Source organism: Protopterus annectens, chromosome 5.part0 (assembly GCF_019279795.1).
Source record: "Protopterus annectens isolate FY-2018-M chromosome 5.part0, PAN1.0, whole genome shotgun sequence".
NCBI lineage: Eukaryota > Metazoa > Chordata > Ceratodontiformes > Protopteridae > Protopterus > Protopterus annectens.
Genome location: NC_056735.1, coordinates 495,902,723 through 495,919,911, shown reverse-complemented (window position 1 = coordinate 495,919,911; position 17,189 = coordinate 495,902,723). Strand labels below are relative to the sequence as shown.

Sequence of the window (17,189 nt, the reverse complement as noted above, 5' to 3'; positions counted from 1 at the left end):
CCCTGGGTCTAGTTTGAGATGGCCTTGAGGGGGCTGGAAAGGACCAATATTTTGAGGGGCAATGCCTACTAAATCTTGGAGGCTGCAATTACAAAAAATCTTTGACTGTCTGCATAGACTTAGCCTTTTCTTCCATCTTTTTTAAAACCTCTTCTGCTTTTGTGCCAGACAGATTGTCCTTGTTCAGAGGAGCATCCAATAATTTTGGTTTGACATGGTCTGGCAGGGTCTGCTCCTTAAGCCAGGCATGCAATCTTCCTCATTACCTAGAGGAAAACAGTTTTTGTACTTACTTTTCTCACTTGCTTAGAGAAAAACAGCTCTTGTACTAACTTTCCTCACTTATCTAGAGGAAAATATTTTTTTTATTCAGGCATGTCCAAGGGTGAGCTCCCAGCGTTTTCTCCTGTCTATCTGATGAATCTGGGCATCTTGAGGCAATGTAGAAATTGTCTCATGTACACAGACAACCCTTTCCTCCTACCACCCAACACTACAACCTGTGAGAGATGCCCTTATCTAGCCAAACTGGAAGTAAAGCTCTCTCCAACCAAGACTGAACTTGACAGTCAGAGGAGAAGGTAAACATTTGCACTACACCACACTCATCACATAGTCTCAGTAAATCTACACCACCAAAATTCACACACACTAACACAAAAACATTCACGGAGGCTCTCAATAATAACCTGTCTAAGCAGCAGAGACCTCCAAAGCAGAAAAGCAAGCAACTTCCATCCCCCAACACAACCCAAATGACACATAGCCCACAGACTCAGTGTGCCACTCAACAACAGGTAATAAGGCAAAACAACATACCCAACACACTAGTCATAGGTGACTCTATAGTCAGGCACACTGATGTCCCACTCACCAGGTTAAACAAGCAGAAGGTTACTGTCAGCTGCCTGTCAGGTGCCAGGACCCGCCACATAACCCACGCACTCAGGTCACTCCACAAGTACAAATATGACTCTGTCATTGTCCATGTTGGTGTGAATGACCTGAGACGTACCTCCCTGGACTACATGAAAAGAGACATGGAAGAGCTCTCCGATCTTGTAGCCCAGGCAGATATGACCCTAGCCCTGAGTAGCATTCTGCCCTTGCCCAGAATGATACCACAGTACAAGGACAAAATGATTGACTTCAACAACTGGCTAAGCTTCTGGTGTCACTCAAGGAGATCCAGTATCTGTCTGCTTGGGATAACATGGTCGACAGACCATGATGCTTTGCCACAGATGGCCTGCACCTGTCGCCCCTGGGATTCCGGGTACTGGCTAAGGCTCTTGCTGCCCCTATAGTGGCTTTTTAAGCAAGGTTCAAATAACAAATTCACCATCATAACAGGAACAGGCATGCAAAAACTGAGGGTAATGCTACTCAATGCTAGAAGTCTAAATCTCAAAATGCACTCACTCGAGGCACTCCTTAAAATGGAGAACATAGATATATGTGCAGTGACTGAGACCTGGTTCAAGGCTCCAGAGAGCACCCCTGCACTACCAGGCTATAACTCGTACTACACTTTTCGGCAATGTAACCTGGACCGAAACACCAAAGGCGGAGGTGTGTCCATATTCATTAAGGATATCCACACCTCCAGGCTAGTTGCTCAGCATAATGCATCCGAGGTTATCCAAGTGCAACTAACTCTGGGCAAAACTGCAATCCAAATTGTAGCTTGCTACAGATCCCCCACCATGCCGCAGGATTCCCACTCCTCTTTTCTTGATGTACTGGAAAATATTAGGGTTCAACCAAACACCCTAACAATGGGCGACTTCAACTACCCCACCATTAACTGGGAAAACTACTCGTGTACCAACTCCTTAGCTCAACGCTTTCTGGAATTCATAAACTCCAATGCCCTGGATCAACTTATCCACACCCCCACCAGGGGCAACAATATCCTAGACCTAGTTATTACCACCCGGTGTTCCACACCTGAAGTCAACTCCTCGTTGGTCCGATCCGATCATAAGCTAATCACCCTTGATATCCACATCCCGCCCCCATCCCCATTAAGGAAACCACAGTAAAACATTTCTCCAAAGCCAACTTCATGCTTCTTAAGACAGAAGTGGTGAACTTCATGATACCCATGCAGATGGACAATACAGTTACAACTGCTGAATCCTACACAAATGCACTCTATAAGCACTTACACGAGTGCATGGATCGTGCTATCCCAAACAGAACCAAGACGCTATCATCCAAAAAAAGGAAGCCAATCTGGTGGTCTCCTACCATAAACAAACTGTACAACATAAGGAAGAAACTGTTGCAAAAGAGAGTAAAATCCCATGAGTGGAGGAGCTCCCTGGTCAGCCTCAGTAAGAAGCTGAGATCCCTTATAAGATCCTCCAAAGCTAGCTACGAAAACAAAATCACTACTAATTCCAAGGACAATCACAAAGCATTCTATAGCTATGTCAAGACTCTCGATGGCAACACCCAGATCTGCTCTGAGTTACAGCACAAAGGCACGAAAATTACAGAACCAATTGATATTGCCAACATCCTAGCAGATAAGTTCAGTGCTAACTTTACCCCCCTCTCACCCCTTAAAGGGCCCATATCTATACAGAACGAATGCAGAGCCCCTGTAATCACAACTACGCAGGTAAAAGCTGCACTCTCTAAAGCCAAAAACACAGCATCCATGGGAAAGGACAATATCCCAGGCTGCATTTTATACGAACTTCAGAACAAACTGGCTCCCCACTTAAGCACCATATTCAATAATAGCCTCACATCAGGCTTTGTGCCCACTGAATGGTGCACAGCAACAGTTATCCCACTCCACAAAGGGGGATCCACCACTGATTGCGGGAACTATCGACCTATTAGCCTGACAAGCCTGGTCTGCAAGGCCATGGAACGTATCATCATGGAACTCATAAACAAAGACATTGGCAAGCTCCAAACTCTGGATCCCACCCAGTTTGGGTTTGTGAAAGGCAGATCATGCCTCCTGAACCTGATCAACTTCTTTGAGGCAGTCACCAAAGCCATAGATGAGGGTAAGGTGGTTCACACAGCCTATCTTGACCTCGCCAAGGCTTTCGACACCATCCCCCATTCTGGGATTATAGCTAAACTCACTAAACTAGGTATAAATCCCTACGTCACAAGATGGGTTGCAACTGGCTCACTGACAGAACCCACACTGTAAAAGACTCCAAATCTGACCTCAAATCAGTGACAAGTGGGGTACCACAGGGTTCCATCCTGGGACCTCTCCTGTTTGGTATCTATTTCTCTGAAGTACAGGCTAACACAGAAGGCCTCTGGTTAATGAAGTTCGCAGATGACTGCAAACTAGGAGCCATAGTCAAGTCCGCAAATGATGTGGACATCCTACAGAAGGGCCTCGCTGAGACAGATGCCTGGTGTCAGAGCCATGGTCTCAAGCTCAATGTCAAAAAGTGCAGTGTCATCCTCTTTGGTAAAAACTATGTGTCCATGAACTACCACATAGGCAGCAATCTACTTAACACTGAATGCGTGATAAGACACACTTCTAAAGACTAGTGTGGTCTCCTTTAAGGCCCCCGAGCCGGCGGAAAACAGTACTCAAGCCGCTGAATCACTTACAAATGCCTTCTACCAGCACCTGCAGGACTGCATGGATAAGGCAATCCCAAGCAAAACAAAGACTCTTTGTACCAAAGGCAAGCGTCCAGTCTGGTGGACCCCAGCCATAAACAAACTCTACAACAAAAGGAGGAAGCTACTACAAGATAGAGCAAAATCCTTAAAAGGTAAGACACCCTTGATCACTATAAGTAAAAAACTAAGAGCTCTCATAAAATCATTCAAAGCAAATTTGAGAGAAAAATAGCTAAAGACTCAAAAGACAATCATAAGGCCTTCTTTAGCTATGTTAGAAACCTGGGAGGAAACTCCTAGATATGCTCAGAACTAGTTCAAAATGATGTGAAGATTACTGATCCTACAGACATTGCCAACATACTGGCTGACAGGTTCAGTGCAAACTCCCAAAAGGAGAGATATCTATACCAACGATTGCAGCCCCCAAACATCTCCAACGCCCAAGTGAGAACTGCTCTCTCCAAAGCAAAAACACAGCATCCATGGGACCTGATGGTGTCCCCGGCTGTGTGCTCCACGAACTCAATGAGGAATTAAACCCACAGCTAGGACAGCTGTTTAATCAAAGTCTTACCTCTGGATACGTACCCAGGAGTGGCGCACTGCAACTGTGGTCCCACTTCACAAAGGCGGTGCCTCCACCGACCCTGGAAATTACCGCCCATTAGCTTGACAAGCCTTATCTGCAAAGCCATGGAGAGGATCATAATGGACCTCATAAATAAAGACATAGGGAATTTGCAGACTTTGGATCCAACCCAGTTTGGCTTTGTCAAAGGCAGATCATGCCTTTTAAACTTGGTTGACTTTTTGAAACAGTCACCAAAGCCATTGATGAGGGAAAGGCAGTCCATACAGCCTACCTCGATCTGGCGAAGGCCTTGATACAATACCCCACTCGGGTATCATTGAAAAACTCATCAGCTTAAATGTTAACCCATACATCACAAGATGGGTTGCAAACTGGCTGAGTGACAGAACCCACAGGGTCAGAGTTGCTGGCGCCATGTCAGACTCAAAGCCTGTCACAAGTGGTGTCCCACAGGGCTCAGTCCTGGGCCCACTCTTGTTTGGCATCTACTTTTCCAAAGTACAAGCAAACACAGGAGGGTTATGGCTGACAAAGTTTGCAGATGACTGCAAACTGGGCGACATAGTAGAAAACACATCTGACACAGATATCCTACAGAAGGGTCTCACAGAAGCGGATAACTGGTGCCAGAGCCACGGCCTAAAGTTAAATGCCAAAAAATGCATAGTCATACCCTTCGGGAAAAACAAGGTTACCCCTAGCTACCAAATAGGTGGCAATCCACTGAGCACAGAAGAAGTTATCAGGGACCTGGGGACCCAGGTTGATAGTAGTCTGTCATTCGACACCCATGTAGCTAAAGTAGTTAGGAAGACCTTCTACATTGCCCACCTCATCATGAAGGGATTCTCATCTAGATCAAGGGAGGTCATAGTCTCCTTTTACTCATCACTCATCAGACCAATGATTGAGTACAATGCCCCATTCGGAATGTATCTGACCCGACACTTGCAGCAGCTGGAGAGGCCACAAAAGTTCCTCACCAAAAGGATAAAGGGTCTCAAAAATCTGTCCTATGCTGCCCAACTGACAGAACTCCAGCTCTATTCAGTCGCACGCTTGCTCAGAGGTGACCTTTGCCTAACATACAAGGCCATGTCAAACCCAGATTTGATGAATATGCTTCACCTCAAAAATCTAGATCCATCAGAGCCACAAGGGCGGAGACTTAAACCTCGACACGGCTATTAATAGGACGTGCTGGAGGGATAGATTCATCACCCAAAGACTCCCTATGCTGTGGAACAAAATCCCGGTATATGTGAGGCAGAGCACCTCGCTGGCCTTGTTCAAGAGAAATCTTGACCAATGGATGGGAGATCGCAGATATACCCCAGGGATTACCTCAGCGTCACTGCTCGACAGAGGCACAGCAAAATAATGGGTATAGTTCCCCATACTAAAGGGGTGGCGTAAGCCACAAAACGATGGGCTAGGCTTGTAAATGCCCTCGGGCAGATAGCCTAGTATGAACCTATGAACCTATGAACCTATGAAGAGACCTTGGGACCCAGGTGGACAGTAGTCTCTACTTTGATAGTCACATCGTCACAGTAGTCAGGAAGTCCTTCTATGTGGCACACCTCATCATAAAAATGACTGCTGCCCTGCAAGATGTTTGTAGGGCGTCAAGCCCACATTGCAGGGTATGCCTGCTGACTTGACTTGCAGAATGCATAAGCTCCTGTAATTCTTTATTTTCTGCACAGTCAGGAAAGGTAGATAATTTTTGCTTAATAAATTCCATAGTATGTTGCTGTTATTTCAGCATGTGAAACTGACAATTCAATGCTCTAATGGCGAGAGTTGCAGAGGTGTATACTTTTTTACCCCATCTGTCTAAAGCTCAGGAATCCCTGTCTGAGGGGGTGGGATTCTTGGCTGTAGTTGCTTTTATTCCTTTAGGTCCTTGGGAGATGACCTCTGAGTCAGCAGTAGGATGTTTAAAGACAACTTTGTGACAGTCAGGGACTCTGTAGTACCTGTCAGGTTTCCTTGGAGCAGGGGGTAAAGTATCAGGAGTTAGAGTGGATTCCATAAAGACATCATTCACAACATCCAGAACAGGAGGGGTAGCTAAGGGTCTGTGCTGAGGTAAATGTAAAAATTCCCAGAGTCTCTTTCTGGAATGAGGATAATCCTGGCATTCCCAACGGAAATGCCCTCTCAAATTTTGTAAGGTTTCACCAAAAAAAAAATCCACAGGAGGGGAGGCAGAAGGAATGGATTACTCTGCATCTAAATCCTCACAGGCAGATAAGGACATGTCTTCATATTTAGAAACCTCAGAGTCATCGGACTCTTGGTCAGATAAAGCTGCTGGCAACAGGTTTTTCTTTTAGCAGGAGAAGGCTGACTTCCCCTAATCAGCATGATCAGGTCTTCTGACATTTTAAACATCTAAGAGTGTGGCAAGGAAACAGGCGCTTTAGTTTGGGTTGTCATTTTTTTAGGCATAGCTCGTACTCTTGGCCTTAGAAACTCGGTAGTTTTAGAAAGAAATGAAGATGCGAAAGAAGTCGGTTTGTGTCGAATATCGGTAGTGCGAAGAACTTCCTCAGAAGCCGGTGCCTACACAGTGGCTTCGGACCCACCCAAGGTAGAGACATCTGCAGGTTCTGTAGTCAAAGAAGAGTCTCGCGGCATACCGGACTCAGAACGGGTCTCGGTAGCAGCCTGCAAATCCATCAAAGCGGGCATCATGGGCTGTAAAAGTACCTCACTGAGTACCAGCGAACTGGCGACTAGCTTAACGGAAGCATCGGCAGTTTTGGACCTGTGCGGTCTCTCTCTGCCTTTATCCTTACGTTTTTTCGGAAGATCGGTAGTCAGATGGCTTACCAATGCCATTTCGGAATATGGAGATCGACAATGAAAGTACTTAGCTACATTAAGGGCCCGAAAATGAATAGTTCAGATGTTGAACAAAGCACAAAACCAACAGCGAGGTACGTTGTGGTCTGGGCCTAAACAGGTGATGCAGTAAAAATAGAAATCTCAGTGTGGTATTTGCTTTCCACAGGCGAGACAATTGTTAACTTTTTCTGACATTGGTTAGAGCAAGAAAAAAGGATCCTCAATGGGGTACTTGGCATTAGAAGACTTCAAGATGATTCAATTTCGGAATGAAAACTCCAGTAGCGGCCGACCGCCACTCATATGAACTGCTTATGCTTTGGGCTCCTCAGCAAGAAAGACTGATGTAATGGCATCGGGTGCCTGTTTTTATACCCCTGACAACGTGACGTCAGTCCTGAAGTGACAGCAACCAATGCAGAAATACTAAGCCTCTGATATTTGGGCCTACTGAGGGCTACCCCTGGCAGGATAACCAAAGTGTGATGACTGCAACAGTGAAACATAAAGAACATCCACATTTTCCCACTCTTCTGACCTTTAGGATAAGGGCCTTGAAGGTATGGAAAAACTTACCCCAATGGCAGAGAGAGTTTTTCCTTCCTGCTCGCTTCGGGTGAGAGTGTCTTTTACTTTGGGTCCAAAGAGTGAGGAACCACCAAAAGGGGCATTAGTAAAGGTAGATTTAAAGGGCTCCACAAAACTGCACAAGCACATCCAGGAGTGTCTCCTAAGGGAAACTCTGGAACCCACTGCCTTGCTCGCTCCATCGGCTGCGTAGGAGATCAGCCTCATGGAGGAGGTGACAATGGAATTTAAGGTGGATAGCTGGGAGACCTTCACATTCACCCCTGCAGCCAATGTACCTTGTAGAGTATCCCTAGTTCTTTCAGGAGATCTCTCTGTAGCCTTGTGAAATGAGTGAGGTAGTTCGGCGATCGAAAAGTAAGGGTCACTGATGAAAAAATATGCTTCCCTTAACTGTCCATTGTTCGAGAGTCTTTGCTCGGAGGATGGACAGATGAGGATCTGAAAGTTCCTTCTTGCTGGCTGCTGCCCCCACCATAGCATCTACAGGCACCCCCTTAGTGAGGAAATCCTTTCTGGAAGGAGCTGATAAGAATTTGTTTGGTCTCGGAGGGACTGGTTCCATTGTGTCAGGTGACTCCCTTGCCTTTCGACTGACCAAGTCCATTAGCTCGTCAAAAGGCAGAGATACCCAGGAGGATGAAGGTTGAGATCCAAAAGCCTTCAGGTACACTGAGTCCTCATCAGAAGGGGTGGAGACCTGCCAGCCGCCTCTGTGATTCAGGATCTCTAGAATATCTGCAAATGAGACGACCGTGGGGATGCTTCTAACTCTTCGAGGTCAGTGTCTGAAGTGATGGAGTCATCTGGAGAGTCTATGTGCTTCCTTTTGCAAGTTCTCTTCCGAGGGGGCTCCTCAGAAGGGTATTCTGGGGAGGCCTTAGAAGAGAGGGGTTCACCCAATGGGGGATCCTGAGACTCTGGATCTCTGCTGTCCTGTGGAATGGGTGGTGCCGAGACAGTAGCCGGTGCCTTAGGGGGACGAGTGCTGGTATCCTTATGTGGACCTGTAGGGGCGGAACGCACACTCCTCATCAGCTCAAAGGAGGATCTCACCAGCTGCAAAGAATCCCTCGACTCCGAGGAGTCAGAGGAAACCACTGGACCCAGCGAGATTGGACCAGAGGCTGATGTAGCAGCCAAGCTCACCCGGGCCGATGCTCCAAGGGGTAGGCTCGGCACTGAAGTTTGGGGCCGAGAATCCCCCTCAGGGCTGACTCTCCGGATGGCGCCGAGAGTGATGGAGGAGAAGTCAGCTCAGTGATCACCGAAGGGGTTCTCGGAATCGACGGATCCACAGTAAGTGGTACCGAGCACTCCAGTTCCGAAGGTCCAGCTTTGCTCGGAGGAGGAACAACAGTGGGTACAATGGTTATAGTAGGGTTTGGGACCAGATGGGTCAGAGCTGAAAATAATTTGGTTAGTGCCGGTGACTTCAAGAGTCTGCGCACCACCTGTTTCAAGTCATCGTCAGATAAGCTCCTGGTGGACCTGGAGGATAGGGATGGAGAACGAGACTTGCGCAAAATGGGAGAGCTCAGTGTAGGGGAGACCAGTAAAATCTCCATATACCGGCTCGGAGAAGAAGTATCTTGTGGCTCAGAAGACTTTGAAGACTTTGAAGCCGAAGAACCAGGCTTGTCAATCAAAATAACCTCCGACAGTTCCGAAGACCATGGAACCGAGGAGGTAGTAGCCTTAGAAATTTTAGCTATCTTGACTGGAGGCTCCAAATGAGCCAATGCAGCAGGTGATTGTCTCTTTTGAGGTTTGTCCTTTTTTGAAGAAGAGAAGAAGAAGAGGAAGAAGAACTGTGGATAGCTTCCTGAAAAGTTGGCTTTAAGAGCCCCTTAAGGATCAATTTGTTTCGCCTTTCTTGTAAAATCCTGCCACTGAAGGAATGATAGAATGTACAATCTTCTTCCAAATGAATAGCTCCAAGGCAATAAACACATCTGATATGACAGTCAGTGATAGACATCTTTTGGGAACATTTCTGGCATTTTTTAAAGCCTGAAGGCTTATGTTCCCTCTTCTTTGGGTCTTTGGAAACAATTATGACAAAAGACCACGATCTAACCACAGAAAATTCTCAAAACTAAAACTACTGATATACTAACTACAACAGGAAACAGTGAGCAGACAGACAAGGAAAGATAATAGAGCCTCTAACTAAAAAGGCCCTAAATTCCAGAAATAAAAAAAGCACAACACACCAACTACCAGCCCTCTAACTAAAATGGGTGAATAGCTCTCTAACTTAAACGAGCTACTATTAAGCTATATGAAGAGACACAACAACACCACTACAAGGCCTATGAAAACGATGGCCAAAGGCAGCACCAAAAATGAAAAATTGCTAAAAAATAATCTAAATATACTAATTCAAAGGCTAACTATGCAACAACGTTAGAAAAATATCCACTATAATATATCAAGAGAAAAAGGTCTAATGACTGTAATAAGTACAAAAACAATGACAACTTAGCCACAGTCAAGAAGAGTGGATCCAACCTCGTAAAGCAGCAAACGAGATCTGGGGAGTTACACCACTGTATTATGGGAAACTTACTTGCCACGAGCCAAGTTCGAGTCTTTCAGCTGTGTATTCGGCTGAGTCAGAGCCAAGGATCGTCTCTGAACTCATCATTGTAAGAATGAAGGCGAGATAGGACAACATAAAATCTATATGTCATGATTAAACTCTATGTTGTACTGAGCTTCAAAAATGTAACCACAGTACTCTGCTGGAAGAAAGCTGATAAGTCAAGCACTGTATGACTGATCTCAAGCTCGGAGACAGGATATCTGAGCCAGGAAATTCTTTCTATTTTCTTGATTTAAGAGATAATTACTAAGGTTTTACACGTATAATGTCTTTTATTGCTGTGGCTTCCTGGCCAGGTGCAGCTTACTGGGAAATGTAAATTTTGAGTTTCTGTTAGTCTGGGAACTAAAGAAGTGATAAAAATGATGCAATGTGAAATGACTCAGCAGTACTGGGTGGTTAGCAAGTTAAGACTTTCTCAGAGAGAGGACGATAGGGCATTTTTGGATTTTGTCTGAACCTGAATCCATCAACTCACCAGCACTCTGCCTTTGTTTTGTAAGTAAGATATTTATTTAGAACAGTGATTTCTCTTAGAGATAAATAGAAACAGCCAGATTAGTCTAGCTGTTTTCTATATTTATGCCAGACTATTCTATTATGCAGTATTATTTTAAAGCATTTCCTGTGATTTCTGAACTTTGTAATGTCATGTTGAAGTACTGTCTTGTGTTTTTGTTATTTATTATTAAATATTTTTAAACCTTTCAACTGTGGCTGTTTGGTGTAAAGGTAATTTAAGCTCTTAAGAGTATATTGCATGTATTTGGTGATAATGTATTAAGCCACTCCAGAACAGCCTTAGCCCTGGGTCACACTTACTATTGATAACAGTAATATTACACAGTGAAATTGGTCACCCTTTGGGAAGGACCTTATTAGTAGCTGATAACAGTAGTTGGTAGCAGTGATTACTACCTTATAGCCTGGCAGGAGGGAGCATAGCTGGAGAACCTGTGCCAGTCTTCCCCAGGAGTGATTGTATGTTTGTATATAAACCAAATCTCAAATTGTGTGTGTGTCAGCTACTTGGGCAGGGACACAAAGCACTTGTTGGAGAGAGAGGTTACTGGAGGTTTTGGCTTGACTACTCAGTTGAGATCTGAACCCTATTGCTGTGCCAGTGGGAAGTCTTATTGGGGATCTGGAGAGAAAGGGAGAAATCAGCCCCACACTGACCGTGATCTCTATATGGACTTAAGGGAAATTGTACTTTACTGTGTGTGTACTTGTTATCCTTCCCAATGTGCACGCCCCTCACGGGTGTCACAATATACACACACAGACACACACAGTATAATTATCTGCAAAGTGGTAAGAGACAAACAGTAGGTATTAGTGATGACCTCTGCAGCACTATGCAAGCTTTCATTTAATACTATGAGGCACTACATATAAGTTATCTCCGTCAGGTTATTAACAGAAATATTAACATGACACATATTCATAATTTGTCATAAAAAGAAATCACACTTCCTTGCATACTGGAGTCAGCAGACATTTTTGACCTGTGTGCTAATCGCCCTAGGAAATGCTATCACATGAGACTACTGTTATACACATTGTCTGACATATTTACATAATATAAGCAAACATGTATAAATATCATATTTATTGCTAAACAAATCCAAATATATGCAGAGTTGTGGTAGTTAGATACCAGCTCACTTTGACAATTTTTCTAGCAGTATATACTCTTAACTGACACCATAAAGTACCATCAACACTGTATTGATCAAGTTAACAGAAATAAAAAGATGGCATATATTCATAATTTGACATAAAAATAAAATCACACAGTCTTACTTAGTCACAACCTCATTTAAATCAGAAGGCATTCTTGACCTGTAACATTTCACAACACCATTTAACAGGCTAAGTGGACAGATCCTGACATATTTATATAAATATATTTATAGAAATTTGCATATATAGATATATATATATATATATATATATATATATATATATATATATATATATACACACACACACACACACACACACACACACACACACACACACACACACACACACACACACACACACACACACACATATATTTAAATAATGAAGTACCAATATCTGCAAATCAGTGGTATTTTCCACTATTGTGAGCCTTCGTTTGATACCATTAAATTCCTCACAAACTCTTCCTTAGTCAAGCTATTACCAGAGATATTAATATACCATTTATTCATGTTTAGCATGGCAATAAAACAGATTTTTCTTAGTTACTGACATTTCATTTGGATCAGCAGTCCTAACTGTAAAGGCCATGCCTCCTCTCAAGGAGCTCAAGAGAATACTTCATATCCCACTGATCTGATCAATTACTGAACACAACTTCAAAGTGCTTGCACGCACAGCCACCCACAAAGTCAGGAATAAATACTGCCATTACATAGTTAGTAGCACTAGCATGTTTTCCTGAAGGCTTTCAAGTACGTACCTCATATGTTTGCCATTATTTACTGACTGCAATCCTCACTGATTTGCCAAAATAACACAAGGTTTATAAGGAAGATACCAAAATATTAGGTAAAATGTCAGGGTCATTCTGTGAAATAAGGGACAGATGAGAACATCTTTCCTCCAACACTCATACACAGATGTGACTGTCAATTACAGCCACTTGTAAGACTGACTGCATATTTCAGTGTTAGACTGTGATTCAATGAATGAATAAAAACAAACAACTGCCACACAGGAGTGTTACCTCTCATGTCCCTGCTGTCATAATACAAAAAAAAACTACAACCCCATACATGTATCTCTCAACATATTAGCTCTTTCACTCATACAGAAAAATAAATAAACATACATACATACATATCTTCGCATGATCTAAGCAGCAAGACAGCAAACAATTTCCGGTACCATGTTCTGTTCAGAATCTTGTCAAAATGTAAACAAATGAAGCAGAGGTAATTTGAATGGCCAGCAAGAAGACACACAGCACAGATGTCATTTAAGCTGATTAACAGATATCTGTTTTGCAGTTTTTGGAGGGGATTGCTTTGGTTTTAACTCTTGTCAGTGGAAGTACTTTTGCAGTTCTAGTGAAGCTGGGAGAAATCAAAGGATTTTTTTTCTGTAGAACCACAATGTTTCTTTGTTTTTAGTAGCAGGACCGTGCAGATAAATAATATGCACAACAGTGCATGTAGTGCAGCAACAGATTTGGCAGGACAACCAGATATGAAACTCAATAATAACAGTGCTTATAAAAAGAAAACAAATAACCTACAGGAATCTATGTTATTTACGCAATGCTGTAAACATATAATAGCGAGGTAAGCATGAATACTTTATTATTTTGTTTGTTGGGAAAAGCCCACAGATGTGCTACAGAACCTATATAAAGGGCACTGTAGGTGCTGTACAGCACTATGCACAAGTAGCACTACAGATGCAATTAAGTTAAACGCTCAGTTACTGGAAAAAACACTTAAAATAGTATGATCTGATATACCTATCATAAAACCAACTGTTCAAATCTTTCTTCCTTTTCTCATAGCTATTCAAAATTAATGGGTATAGTTAAAAGGCTGGTCTTCAGTCATGGAATTTGCATACTGATTCCCTCTCAGATTTTCCAACAGCATTATTACTTACTGTGGATCCTTACCCACAATTTGGATATACGATGTGCTTTAAAGCTTAATCTTACCTTTGCCAATGACTCTATCCTAAAGTGGTACACAAAGAAAATGCCCCTCTTTTATCTGTACTCCACTAAGATGGCACAAACCAGGCATCCAAATGCACTGTATGCAAAAGGGGTCAAAGCGACATGGAAATACAAGACACCCCTGTCTGCCACACCACATCCATCCCCATGCTGCAAAAGCTTACTCAAGATGCATTCTCAATCACTGAACAATGGATGAAAGAAAATCACCTAGCACTAAATGACTCTAAAACCAAATTAATGGTTTTTACCCCTCTAAAGCCACCTCTATCAATATAAACACATTTTCTATCACTAGTCATAATAGCACATCTCTAGAACTGGTGCCTGAGGCTAAATTACTTGGGGTCCAAATTGATTGCAAGCTTAAATTAAACTCCCACCTTCTACTAAATATCAAAAAAACTCACCAAAAACTAGGCATGCTCTACCGACAAAATCGTTACCTCACACCCTCCACTAAAATCACTCTCTCTACCTCATTTCTTATCCCCTCCCTTCTCTATGGAGCCCCACTCTTAACCAACCTACAATACTCCCTTAAAACACAACTTTCCTCATGTTACAACAAAATCGCTAAATTCGCCACTAGCCACAAGTCATCTAGCCACCACTGTTCTTCTCTCCACAAACTAAAATGGCTAGAACTATCCAATCAGCTCACCTACACCCAACTGACTCTTGCACATAAGCTCATTTTCATCCCCTTACTATGTCCATCCCTTTCCTCTACCTTGAAAATGCACCTACCCAACAGAGTATTAAGATCTAACAAACAAAACCTAACAGAATTGCACAAACCAACTCGTCCCTCAGGGAAAAATCTCTTATCCTATGGTCTAGCACGTCTCTGGAACTCTCTACCACCATCCATTCGTATCACCTCTAACTACTTTATATTCATAAAAATCTCTTCACTCTCATCTACTATCCCAGTGGAAATGCTCCTGCTCTCATCAGTCATAATGTACACTGGTAATTACTTTTTCCCCTCCTTCTCATAACTTCCTTTCCTACCTCATACATTCTCTGCTTGTACTAACTAAACCATTTACAAAAATGTAATACGTGTCATATATTCAAGCTTCTTAAGAGTTAATGGCTTCTCAGTATGTATATTAAAATGTTTTCTTTTCTAGTATGTATCTTCTGTAACATTCATCACCAGTCTGTACTACTTGTAACCTTATGCTCTAAGCTGTATCACTTGTAAATATTGTAATGTAACCTAAAATTAGAAGTTATGTACTCACCATAACGTTCCATCTGAGTAGGTGTATTCATTTGTCTGCAACCTGTGGGTTATGGATCCGATATCGGATCCGAACCGGCATGGTTTTCCAGCTATGGATCCAAGCTCTCAGCTCCTCCCCTCACCCATAATGCCCTGCTCTACCCTCATGACCTCAGATCGAGTTTGCCAACAGCAACAACACCCTGAAAAGGGTAACAGATAATATGCAGGAAACTGAAAGGCCAGGGGGATAGGAGGGTGGGATGGTTGCAGACAAATGAATACACCTACTCAGATGGAACGTTATGGTGAGTACATAACTTCTAAATCTGAAGTAGGAGATTCATTTGTCTGCAACCTGTGGGACAGAGTCCCCAGCTACCTGAATCTTGGGCGGCCATCATGGAAGGATATTCCGGAGCACTGAGGAGCCAAATGATGCTCTACCCCTAGATGCAAGATCCAACTTATAGTGGGAGATAAAAGTATGAGATGAAGCCCACGTGGCTGCAGCACAAATATCATCTAGAGGAATCCTAGCCTTGAAGGCTGCCGAGGTAGATACTGACCGGGTTGAATGGGCATGAACACCCTCCGGTGCGGGCCTTCCTGAAGCTTGATAAGCCAATAAGATGCACTGTGAAATCCAGCGTGACAGAGAAACTTTAGAAATTGGCTTGCCCAAATTAAATTTTGCAAAGGAAATAAACAACTGGTCGGATTGCCTATGACCAGCCGTCCTGTTTAGATAAAATCTAAGTTGCCTGTGGACATCTAATGAGTGAAGCTTATATTCACCTTTGTTCTCATATTTAGGAAGAAATCAGGGAGGTTAATGGACTGATTAATGTTTGCTTCAGAAGCGACTTTAGGAAGGAAGGACGGGTTGGTCCTGAGGTAGACACGGTCCGGATGAAATACCAAGTAAGGAGGTTTAGCTGATAAAGCTTGAAGCTCAGAAACTCTCTTGGCCGATGTAATGGCTACCAAAAGGCTGTCTTGTAAGACAAGAATTTGAGATCCACCGTAGCCGCTGGTTCGAAGGGCGGACAAGGCCTGGAGAACCAAAGAGAGGTCCCAAGGAGGAACCGCTTGTTTTACAGGGGGCCTGAGAAGAAAAGTACCTTTAAGGAAAATTTTACACAACTTGGCTGACATAAGAGGATTAGAGTCATGGCCAATGTGATAATGAGAAATTGCCGCCAGTTGTACTTTGACTGTGGAACTGCTGGCACCATCATTAAAAGAGTGGTTAGAAAGTCAAGCACTAAGGGAGAGGGACCGTGAAGGGATTCAGGCCTTGCCGCTCCGCCACAAAGAAAACCGTTTCCACTTGCTGCGGTAGACCTTCCTAGTGGACGGTTTATGAGCTGCCACCAGAATTGCCTTAACAGGTGACGAAATACCGGGAGTCCTGATCAAGAGTGGAACTGGAGCAGCCAAGCGGTCAGCTTCAGGTTGTCCAGATTCGGAGGAGGTATGCAGGATGGATGGGATATCAGATCCGAATGGGATCTAGAATCCAAGGAGGCTTCACCGAGTCCGACCTTAGGAAGGGGCACCAGATCTGTCGACGCCAACACGGAGCAATGAGAATCCTTCTGCAACCCACCGAGAGGCTTTCTGAAGAACTTGGAGCATCAGAGGCAAGGGTGGATAAGCATACAGAAGACCGGGTGGCCAAGCATGCACCAGAGCGTCTCTTGGGGAACCTCTGGGGGGAGGTATCAGAGCGAAAAAACTGTCGCACTTGGTGTTTGAGGGAGAGGCAAAAGATCGCATGAAGGAGTTCCCCACCGTGCGAATATGCGTTCCGCTACTTGACAATTGAGAGACCACTCGTAAGGGGTCAGAATGGTGCGACTGAGCTTGTCCGCCAGGATGTTGGACCGACCGGAATGCGTTGCTATTAGAAAGCGGTTGGTGGAGATTGCCCATTCCCAAACTCTCATGGCTTCTCGACAAAGAGGGTAAGACCTTGTTCCCCTTGCTTGTT

General features: G+C 43.7%; 1 protein-coding gene across 1 annotated transcript in view; it reads right to left on the bottom strand.

Moving 5' to 3' along the window:
* The window catches only part of SLC38A10 (solute carrier family 38 member 10), a gene marked incomplete in the record, with an annotated part of 1,157,663 nt that overhangs the window by 806,844 nt on the left and 333,630 nt on the right, over positions 1 to 17,189 (bottom strand).